This window comes from Fukomys damarensis, unplaced genomic scaffold (genome assembly GCF_012274545.1).
Source record: "Fukomys damarensis isolate Sample0158 unplaced genomic scaffold, DMR_v1.0_HiC HiC_scaffold_32, whole genome shotgun sequence".
NCBI lineage: Eukaryota > Metazoa > Chordata > Mammalia > Rodentia > Bathyergidae > Fukomys > Fukomys damarensis.
Window position 1 is genome coordinate 22,929,062 of NW_022900944.1, and position 10,454 is coordinate 22,939,515.

Below are 10,454 nucleotides of genomic sequence, written 5' to 3' on the forward strand. Positions count from 1 at the left end.
TAATTCAGAATACTACTGGCTTGCTCAAGATCCCACAATTCAGAGTTAACAGAAACAGACATGGGCTCCAGGTGACGTCAGCTGGGTCCCCACGACAGCCTCACCTTCTGTCTGCCTCGCAGCACACTGAGTTCATTTCCTCCTCAAGCCTTTGTGTATGCCATTCCCTGCTGTGCTGGGTTTTCTGTGTCTGCTTGATTATAACAAGAACGACATTTTCTGGAATTTCTTTCCATATGTGATTCTTGGGTAGACCAGAAACTGAGGGACTTGTGTTAGATTTGGAAGGCAGAAGGGAAGGAAGATGACACCCATATAAGATTAAGTATTGGTACAATGTGTAGTCTATTTATAAAAGGAAATAGTTTTTCCCTCCCCAGAGGGAATCATTAAAGATCATTAAAGATCTTCCAAATAAAATGTTATCACCCAGAGATCTGCTGTACAGCACAGCACCTATAGTCAATGATGATGTATTAGGCACTTAAAATTTGTTGAAAAAGTAGATGTGCTAAGGGTTCTTATACACAACAAAGGAATATGAGACAACTTTTGGAGGTGGTGGATATGTCTGTTAGCTTGATTGTGGCAATGGATCCATGGTCTATGCATACATTCAAACTCATCAAATTGTATACATTAAATATGTGCAGTTTATAATTTTTCACTTACACCTCAAGGGCTGTTATTTAAAAAATAAAATACAAAAGAGAAAACAGAAAGATTGTTACCCTTTGAAGTTTCAAAAAATAAAAACATAAAATTAAAATTATTCAGTGGGAGAGAGAAATTAGGGAAACAATTCCTTTCACAATAGCATCCCCCCCCAAAAAAATGAAGCGTCTAGGAATCAATGTAACAAAAGAAGCAAAAGACCTCTACACTGAAAACTGCAGAACTCTGAAAAAAGAGATCAAAGAGGATATAAGAAAATGGAAAGATATCCCCTGCTCCTGGGCAGGAAAAATCTACATAGTGAAAATGGCCATACCACCAAAACTGCTATACAGATTCAATGCAATGCCAGTCGAAATTCAAACAGTATATTTCATAGAACTAGAAAAAATAATCCAAAAATTCATTTGGAACCAGGAGAGACCTAGAATAGCAAAAGCCATCCTAGGCAACAGAGACATGGCAGCGGGTATAACAATTCCCAATTTGAAACTATACTACAAAGCCACTGTGATTAAAAACAGTATGGTACTGGCAAAGAAACAGACCTGAGGATCAGTGGAATACATTGGAAGATACAGAAACAACTCCAGATGTACACAGCTACCTCATCTTTGACAAAGGAGACAACCATCCTTACTGGAGGAAAGACAGCCTCTTTAATAAATAGTGTTGGAGAAACTATTTCAACATGCCAAAGATTAAAGCTAGACTCTTATCTTTCACCATGCACTAAATTAAAATCCAAGTGGATTAAAGATCTAAAATTTAAAAAAGAGTCACTAAATTTGCTGGAAGATGAGTTAAGCAGAACTCTTGAAGACATTGGCATGGGAAAATACTATGAACAAATCCTCAGTAGCACGGGAACTAGCAGAAAGAATCAACAGCTGGGATGAAATTTCAGCAAATCGGGCGTGGTGGTGCACATCTGTAATCGCAGCATCTGGGAGGCTGAGGAAGGAGGATCTCTGTGAGTTCGAGACCAGCCTGGGCTACATAGTGAGTTCCAGTAAAAAAAAAAAAAACAACACCTAAAAAAAAAAAAAAAAAAAAAAAAAAAAAAAAAAAAAAAAAAAAAAAGCTTCTGCACTGTGAAAGAAACCATCAACAGAACTAAAAGAGAACCTACAATGTGGGAAAACATCTTTACCAGCTGCTCCTCAGACAAAGGACTATTATCTAGACTATACATAGAACTCAAAACAATCAGCCCCCCAAATACAAACTCCCAATTCAAAACTGGGTATCTGAAATGAAGAGACATTTCTCAGACAAAGCGTTCCACATCACTGGTCATTTGAGAGATGCAGATGAAAACAACATTGAGATTCTACCTCACCCCACAAAGAATGGCTGCTATCAAGAAATCAACCAATAACAATAGTGGGATTGTGGATAGAAAGGAGCCCTTCTCCATTGTTGTTGGGAGTGCAGACTGGTGCAACCACTGTGGAAATCAATATGGAAATACCTCAAAGAACTAGGATTAGAGGTCCCATTTGACCCAGCTATCCCTCTGCTGGATATCTTTCCAAAAGAATTAAGGGAATTGTACCATAGTGAAATATGCACACCCATGTTTATAGCAACACAGTTTGTAATAGCTAAAACTTGGAAACAGCCCAATTGCCCATCAGTTGGAGATTGAATAAAGAAAACACGGTTTTTCTATAAAATGGGATACTACTCAGCCTTAAATAATGAGAAACTAGAGTCATTCAAAGAAAAATGGATGCATATTGAGATTATACTCTTAAGTAAAATAAATAAGTCACACATGTAAAAATACCGAATAGTTTCTCTGGTGTGAAAAGCTACAATTGTACATAAGATCCTAATGGTATAATTAACAACGTTAAATAGGAAGAAATGGGCTAAAGGTGTAGGGGAAGTGGGAAATGTAGGGGAAAAGAAATAAGGGAAAAGAAAAAAATATGAGAAAATGAAAAAATGGAAATAAAGTTTTTGTAAATAGGGAAAGGAGGAGGGGCAGGGATAAGGGGGAAAAATGAGAACCAAGACCTGTCACATAAAGGTACAAGATCCCAATGATGAATGTAACTGTACTGTATACCTAAAATGTACCAAGAAACTCAATGAGAAAAAAAAAAAATTCAGTGGCACAAAAAAGAAAGAAAGCAAACAAGCCAGGAATGGTGGTGCACGCCTGTTATCCCAGCACTTGGGAGGCTGAGGCGGGAGGATCACCATGCATTCAAGGCCATCCTGGGCTACATAGTAGGTTCAAGACTAGTCTTAACTATATAGCAAGACCCTGTCTCAAAACAAAAAAATAATAGTGATTTTGAGAAATGTTTTGGCCTTAAGAACTCAGTTGTGGATTTTAGAGGAAAAAAACAAAAACAAAAACAAAAAGCATCAAAGTGGTGGAGGAAACAGCCCATGTTAATTCTGGGGTTAATACCTTTGTCCACAGGCTTGTTTCAAGTGTTCACATTGTCTTAAAGAAAGAAGTAGACGAACTTGTCAGAAAAACAGTAAGTATGGAAAAAGATTTGAAGAACAACAAGCATTAAATTAACTCTGCAAAGGAGGAGTATTTCTTATGTGTCCATTTCCTGTTCGCCTTTGGTCATTTTAGCAAATTATTATAATTTTGTCAAAAAAGAAAAGCACGAGCGCCCTCTGGTGGCCAGTAACAAGATTTAAAAACTATAGTTCTCATAGTAAGGTGCTGATGATACAGGCTTGGTTTTTCTATTTCCAACAATCATTGGCTTCTAATGATAGAATAAAACTAAAATTCACATATTATTCACACATTTATTTTGAGGTGATTTTTGTCTGTATAAGTAAGACATTTTAGGAGTTTGCTTTTATCACACAATTGAGGAAATAGAGAAGACTAGAGATTATGCATCCATTCGTCCATTCCACAAATATTGGTTGCCTTTTGCCGACCCTGCGCTCTGCATCTTTCCAAGTGTTGAGGACAGAACAGTGAACAAAACAGAAGGTCTTCATTTCTCTCTTTCTCCTACTGCAGAAAGAGAGGCGATAACAAACTGAGTTTGAAAATATATGATCTACAGAGACTGATGGGCCTATAGAGAAAAATGAAATGCAGGAAGGGTGTGATGAGAGGGAGGAGGACTGATCTCTGCTGAGTTCCTGTTGAGCACACAGCTGAAGGAAGCGAGAGAGCAAGGCCTGCGCTTCATCAGAGAAACAGCAACTACACAGGCTTCAAGGTGACCAATTCAAGGCAGTTCGGAGGTTGCTTTTCCTAAAGCAAAGGAGGCAAGGCAGGGAGTGATAGGAGAAGAGCCCAGAGAGCTCATTTGGGATCCAATCATAGGAGGCTCTGTCACAGTTTGGGCTGCTATGACAAATGACCACAGAGTGGGTGATTTAAAAAACAAACATTTCTTCCTCACAGGTCTGAGGGTGGGAAATCCGAGATCAACAGATGTGGTTGGTGTCTGGTGACGGCCCTTGTCTTGATTTAGAGACAGCCTGCATCCGCTCTGGCACTGAGAACAGAGCCCGGAGCCCTGTGCGTGCTAGTGAAGTGCTCTGATATGGAGCCACAGCCCTCAGGCATTTTATTGTTTTGAAATAGTATCTATAAATTGTTCACGCTGCCTTGAACTTGCAATCCTCCTGCCTTGTGGTGGTCCAGCCGTCACAACACGAACGTGCCTGAGTTGGGGAGTGAGGATTGAGAAAGGAAAGAACACTCAATCCTGACCAGAGAAGAAGAGAAGTCTGATTTATTTCACAGAAACAGCTCCTTTTATAGGTTCACAGCAACAGGACGCTTTTAAGGGCACACAACAACAAAAGACACCAAGTAATTGTTTTTCAAAGACCAGATTTCCTGACTCTAACAGATAACATCAGATCTTCGGCTAACAAGTTTCCTGTTATATCAGGGTCAAAGAGTCAAAAGAAGCTTAACAAACAGTTTCCTTGAAAAGTAGCAAATGTTGATGCCTTAATTATACAGGAAGAAGTTACTGTCCAAATGTCAAACTCCAGTGGGCCATGACTGGGCCCCGACACTGCCTGAACCTCCTGAGTACCTGAGAGTGCAGGATTGTGCGCTAGGCCCAGCAATAGCATCATATGTCCATACATGGCAGAGACCCCGAAGCAGCAAGCTCTCTCCTGTAAAGTCACTAATCCCATCATGCGGACTCTTGCCCTAACTACTCTTACGGCCTAGCTGCCCCTCAAAGACCCCCACCTCCTATACTGTTCAGTGGCAGTGAGAATTTCAACACATGGATTGGGGAGGTGTGCATTTCATAACAGCCGTCTAGGCCCCTGCAGAACTTTAGCTTTTACTCTGAGAGGGAAGGTGGAGATGTTACCTGGTCCCATTAAGGATCTCTCTGGCCACTACATGTAGATACAGTGTTGGGGACCAAGGAAGACATAGAGATGCTGCACATGGTGGTACATGTCTATAATCCCAGCACTCAGGAGGCTGAGGTAGGAGGATTACCTCAAGGCCAGCCTGGGCTACATAGTGAGCTGAAGACCAGCCTAGACTATGTAGTGAGATGATATCTCAACTTCCCACCCACCAAGAAAGTTAAAGCAGCTAACCAAATATTTCGAAGCAAGAGACCAATTGTGTCCAAAGCTAAGGGTAAGATAAATGATGAAACCTGATTTATCAATATAAAAATAATTAGTGATTTGACAAAAACAGGTGTAGGGGCTGGAGATGTAGTTCAGTGGTAGAATGCTTGTCTGGCATGCACAAGTCTCTGTGTTCATTCCTCGTTACCACCAAAACACCCAAAACTTTCCTGCCCTGCCAGGGCTACAACAGATAAGCAACAGTTTTAGTGGAATAGCAGAAGTTAAAGACTGGTAGGGTCTTAACAGTTCAACATAAACCTGAAACAGGCATCCCACATCTAGGCATTTACCAAGAGAAATGAAGACAGGCCCACTTAGAGACATGAAGACGAATGCTTATAGCCCAAAACTGGCAACCTCTAAATACCCAACAACAGAGGATGGATAAACAAATTGCTGTGTATCTCTACGATGACAGCTGCTTAGCAATAAATGGAAAGAAATATACAACACAGATTTCCACATAATATGCTGAGTGAAAGAAATCTGGCACAAATATATTATAGCAATATAGGACTGTAGATTTCATAGGTATGAAATTCTAACAAATGTAAACTTGTCTCTGGTGAAGGAAAGCAGGTGCATGTTTCTCTGGCAGTAGCAGGGTACAGGGAAATTTCAGGGATGGTAAATATATCATCTTGATTGCAATAATGATTTATGGGTACATAATATATAAAAACTCATCAAATTTCATGCTTAAATTATTCCTTGATGAATTTGTAAAATAAATAGTCATAAGACAATGAAGGTTTGTAGGGGAGGGGAGAGAGAGGATGGTTAATGGGTACCAGGTGCTGTTGGGTGGGAGGAATAACCTCTCATGTTCTATAGCACAGTAGGATGACTGTGGTGGACAATAACTAATTGCATTTTCTCTCTCTCTCTCTTTCTCTCTCTTTTTATACCAGGGATCGAACTCAAGTCTTTGAAATTGTATTTTCAAAATAGTAGAAAAGTTTGGGTTTGTTGTGGTTTTATGGTCCTGGGACTTGAACCCAAGGCCTTGCACATTCAAGGTCAATGCTCTACCACTGAGCTCCATCCCCAGCTGCACATAGGGAAGCTTCTGAATGTTCCTAACACATCAAAGAGTGATAAATGTCTGAGACGGTGAGAGTGCCAATTGCCTGGATCTGATCATCATATATGGTACACATTGAAATGTCACACTGTGTCTAATAAGTATGCCCAAGCATCATATGTCAATTAAAAGCTATAATTAAAAACTAAAGGCTTCAGTAGTGTGTGAACTAACACAAAGAATCAACAACTGGGATCTCATCTTGTTAAAAAGCTTCTGCACTGCAAGTGAAACAACAGAGCTAAGAGACAACTTACAATGTGGAGAAAAAAGTTTTTATCAGCTGCTCCTCAGACAAGGGACTACTATCTAGAATATATAAAGAACTTTAAAAAAATCAAACCCCCCAAATACAAAGACCGAGTTTAAAAATGGCATCTGAAATGAATAGACGTTTCTCAGACAAAGAAGTAAAAAACAACAAATAAACATGAAAAATGTTCCACATCACTGGTCATTCACGAGACACAGATGAAAACAACACTGAGATTCCATTTCACCCCACAAAGAATGGCTGCTACCAAGAAATCAACCAATAACAAATGTTGGCAGGGATGTGGGGAGAAAGGAACCCTTCTCCATTGTTGGTGGGAGTGCAGACTGGTGCAACCACTATAGAAGTCAATATGGAGATACCTCAAAGAACTAGGATTAGAGGTCCCATTTGACCCAGCCATCCCTCTGCTGGGTATCTTTCCAAAGAATTAAAAGAATCATTTCACACTGATACATGAACACCCATTTTATAGCAGCACAGTTTGTAATAGCTAAAACTTGGAAACAGCCCAATTGCCCATCTGTTGGAGACTGGATAAAGATGTGGTTTTTCTATAAAATGGAATATTACTCAGCCATAAAGAATGAGAAATTAGAGTCAGTTATAGGAAAATGGATGCATATTGAGGATATACTCCTAAGTGAAAAAAATAAGTCACACATGTAAAAATACTGAATAGTTTCTCTGGTGTGAAAAGCTATAATAGTACATAAGACCCTAATGGTATAATTGACAATATGAAATAGGAAGAAAATGGCTAAAGGTATAGGAGTAGTGGGAAGGGTAGGGGAAAGGAAATAAAGGAAAAGAAAAAATATGAGAAAATGAAAAGATGGAAATAAAGTATTTGTAAATAGGGAAGGGAGGAGGGGGTGAGGGGAGGGAAGGGTATGGGGAAAAAATGAGAATCAAGACCTGTCATGTAAATGTACAAGATCCCAAAGATGAATGTAACTGTCCTGTATACCTAAAATGTACCAATAAACTCAATGAGAAAAAAAAAATCAACCAATAACAAATGCTGGCTGGGATGTGGGGAGAAAGGAACTCTTTTCACTGTTGGTGGGAGTGCAGACTGGTGCAACCACTGTGGAAATCAATATGGAGATACCTCAAAGAGCTGGGACTAGAGGTTCCATTTGACCCAGCCATCCCTCTGCTGGGTGTCTTTCCAAAAGAATTGAAAGAATCATACCAGAGTGATATATGTGTACCTATGTATATAGTAGCACAGTTTGTAATAGCTAAAACTTGGAAACAACCCAAATGCCTATCAACTGGAGACTGGATAAAGAAGATGTGGGTTTTTAAAAAAAATGTATAAGATGGTGTACTACTCAGCCATAAAGAACAAGAAACTAGAGACACTATAGCTAAATGGATGCACATTGAAGCCAGACTCTTACGTGAAATTAATAGGACACACGTGTGTAAATATCATATAGTTTCTCTGGTGTAAGAAACTAAAAGTGTAAGTAAGGATCAAACATGTATGATTGATGATGTGAAATAAGAAGAAAAGTTCTAAAGGAGTAGGGGAAGTGAGAGGGGAAAGAAAGAAGGGAAAGGAAAAATATAAGAAAAGGAAAAAATGGAAGCAAAGTTTTTATACATAGGGAGGGATGGAGGGGTTGAAGGGAGGGCAGAGGAATGGGGAAAAAATAAGTACCAAGATACATCATGTGAAGGTACAAGATCCCAATGATGAATGTAGCTATTGTATACCTAAAATATACCAATAAACAATAAAAAACAAACAAACAAACAAAAAAACCTAAAGGCTGAGCTTTCATGTCAAAGCAAAGGTATAGGGCAAGCTATAGAAAGGCTCAAAAATATTTCGTACTATTTGATACATATTAAAAGATAGAATGAGCACATCAAACCCATCATTCCCATATATTATTACTTTGGATAAGTTTAAATGAACAAAGAGAGTGTATTTAGCATCAAATAAAAAAATTTAGTTGATTATATGATTGATAACTCCTTATGGCAAGTGTAAAATCCTGAGGTTGGCAAAAGAATTGGTTTTAACACCTTCTTTTGACATAGAAGTATTCCTAAGGAATGCTCTAAGTTTTCTTTAAACAAATTATATTGATAAGCTCTTATGGAGATTGTTACCTGTCACAAATGAGTTGCTTCTTTCTCCTCCTGGGGGAAGGGATCTTCATATATGTCCTTCAAGACTTTTTTTTCTCTCACTGAGTTTATTGGTACATTTTAGGTATACAGTACAGTTACATTCATCATTGGGATCTTGCACCTTTGCATGACAGGTCTTGGTTCTCATTTTTTTCCCCATACCCCTGCCCTCCCTTCATCCCCTCCTCCCTTCCCTATTTACAAATACCTTATTTCCATTTTTTCATTTTCTCATGTTTTTTTTTCTTTTCCCTTATTACTTTCCCCTAACCCCTCCGGCTTCCCCTATACCATTAGCCCTTTTCTTCCTGTTTCACATTGTCAATTATCTCATTAGGATCTTATGTACTATTATTGTTTTTCACACCAGAGAAACTTTTCAGTATTTATACATGTGTGACTTATTTATTTCACATAGAAGTATATCTTCAATATGTATCCATTTTCCTATGAATGACTCTAATTTCTCTCTCTCTCTCTCTTTTTTTTTTTTTTTTTTTTTTTTTTTTTTTTGTACCAGGGATCAAACTCGGGTCCTTGCGTTTGCGAGGCAGGCAGCAGAACCACTGAGCTAAATCCCCAGCCCTTAATTTCTCATTCTTTATGGCTGAGTAGTAGTATTCCATTTTATAGATAAACCACATCTTCTTTATCCAGTCTCTAATGGTCCTTCAAGAATTATCTCAAGTAGACCCTTCTTTCCTCATGACACCTTATTTCTTGAAATAAACAAGTCCTCTTCTTTCTTTATCCAAGGGTTTGCTATGCTCTGCCAAAGACCTCAACCTCTCTTATACGTTTGGCCATGTCACTAAGTTCTGACTGATAAAATAGAATGTAGAAGTATTATGTTATTTTGAGTTTTTGTATCAACAGCACCTACCCTAGAGTCTGGCATATAAATTGCGTTGAGTGAAAGTTTGTGACATAACCTATATATTTTATTCACAAATCACATTTTGGTGACTCAAGATAAATGTTCAGAGTTCATTAGGGTTAGGCTTTTGGCAGAAGTTATATTAAGTAATTTCAATATATTTTGTTTTGAGGATGCATCTTTTTCCTAATACAACATAACTAAAATATTTCAAATCTATAAATAGGTTTTAAAATTTTTTTTTAATTTTTTAAGAAGCTTTTGCTTCTTAATAATTTCACAAGTACTTGATTCAATAATAAAATCATTATTCTCCAAAGGCAACTAAATATCATATCAGTTTCTAAAGTGTCCCTTATTTTGTTTATGCTCAGATGTGATTCAGAGTTGCTTTGCTTTGGACTCATTCTGTCAGTTGTGGGTGATATTGTTGGAAGGTGTTGTTCTGTGAAACTGTTTAGGTTAAGCAGGAGAACACCAAGGTTTTGGCCTCAGTCACCAGACAGCTGTCAGGTTACCCTTTTCTTTCTCTGGTAGTTATAGTTAAAACTGCCTGCATAGTGTGGTGGTACATGCCTATAATCTCAGCACTTGGGAGGCTGAGGTAAGAGAGTTGCTGAATTCAAGGCCAGCCTGAGCTACACAGTGAGTTCAAGGACCTTGAACTGCAAAGCTAGATCCTGTTTCAAAAATTCCAATCAAGTCAAACCGAATCAAACCAAAATAAAGAAAAAAAAAGCACTCCGCCAAACACACAACAATAAAAACAACCCAAC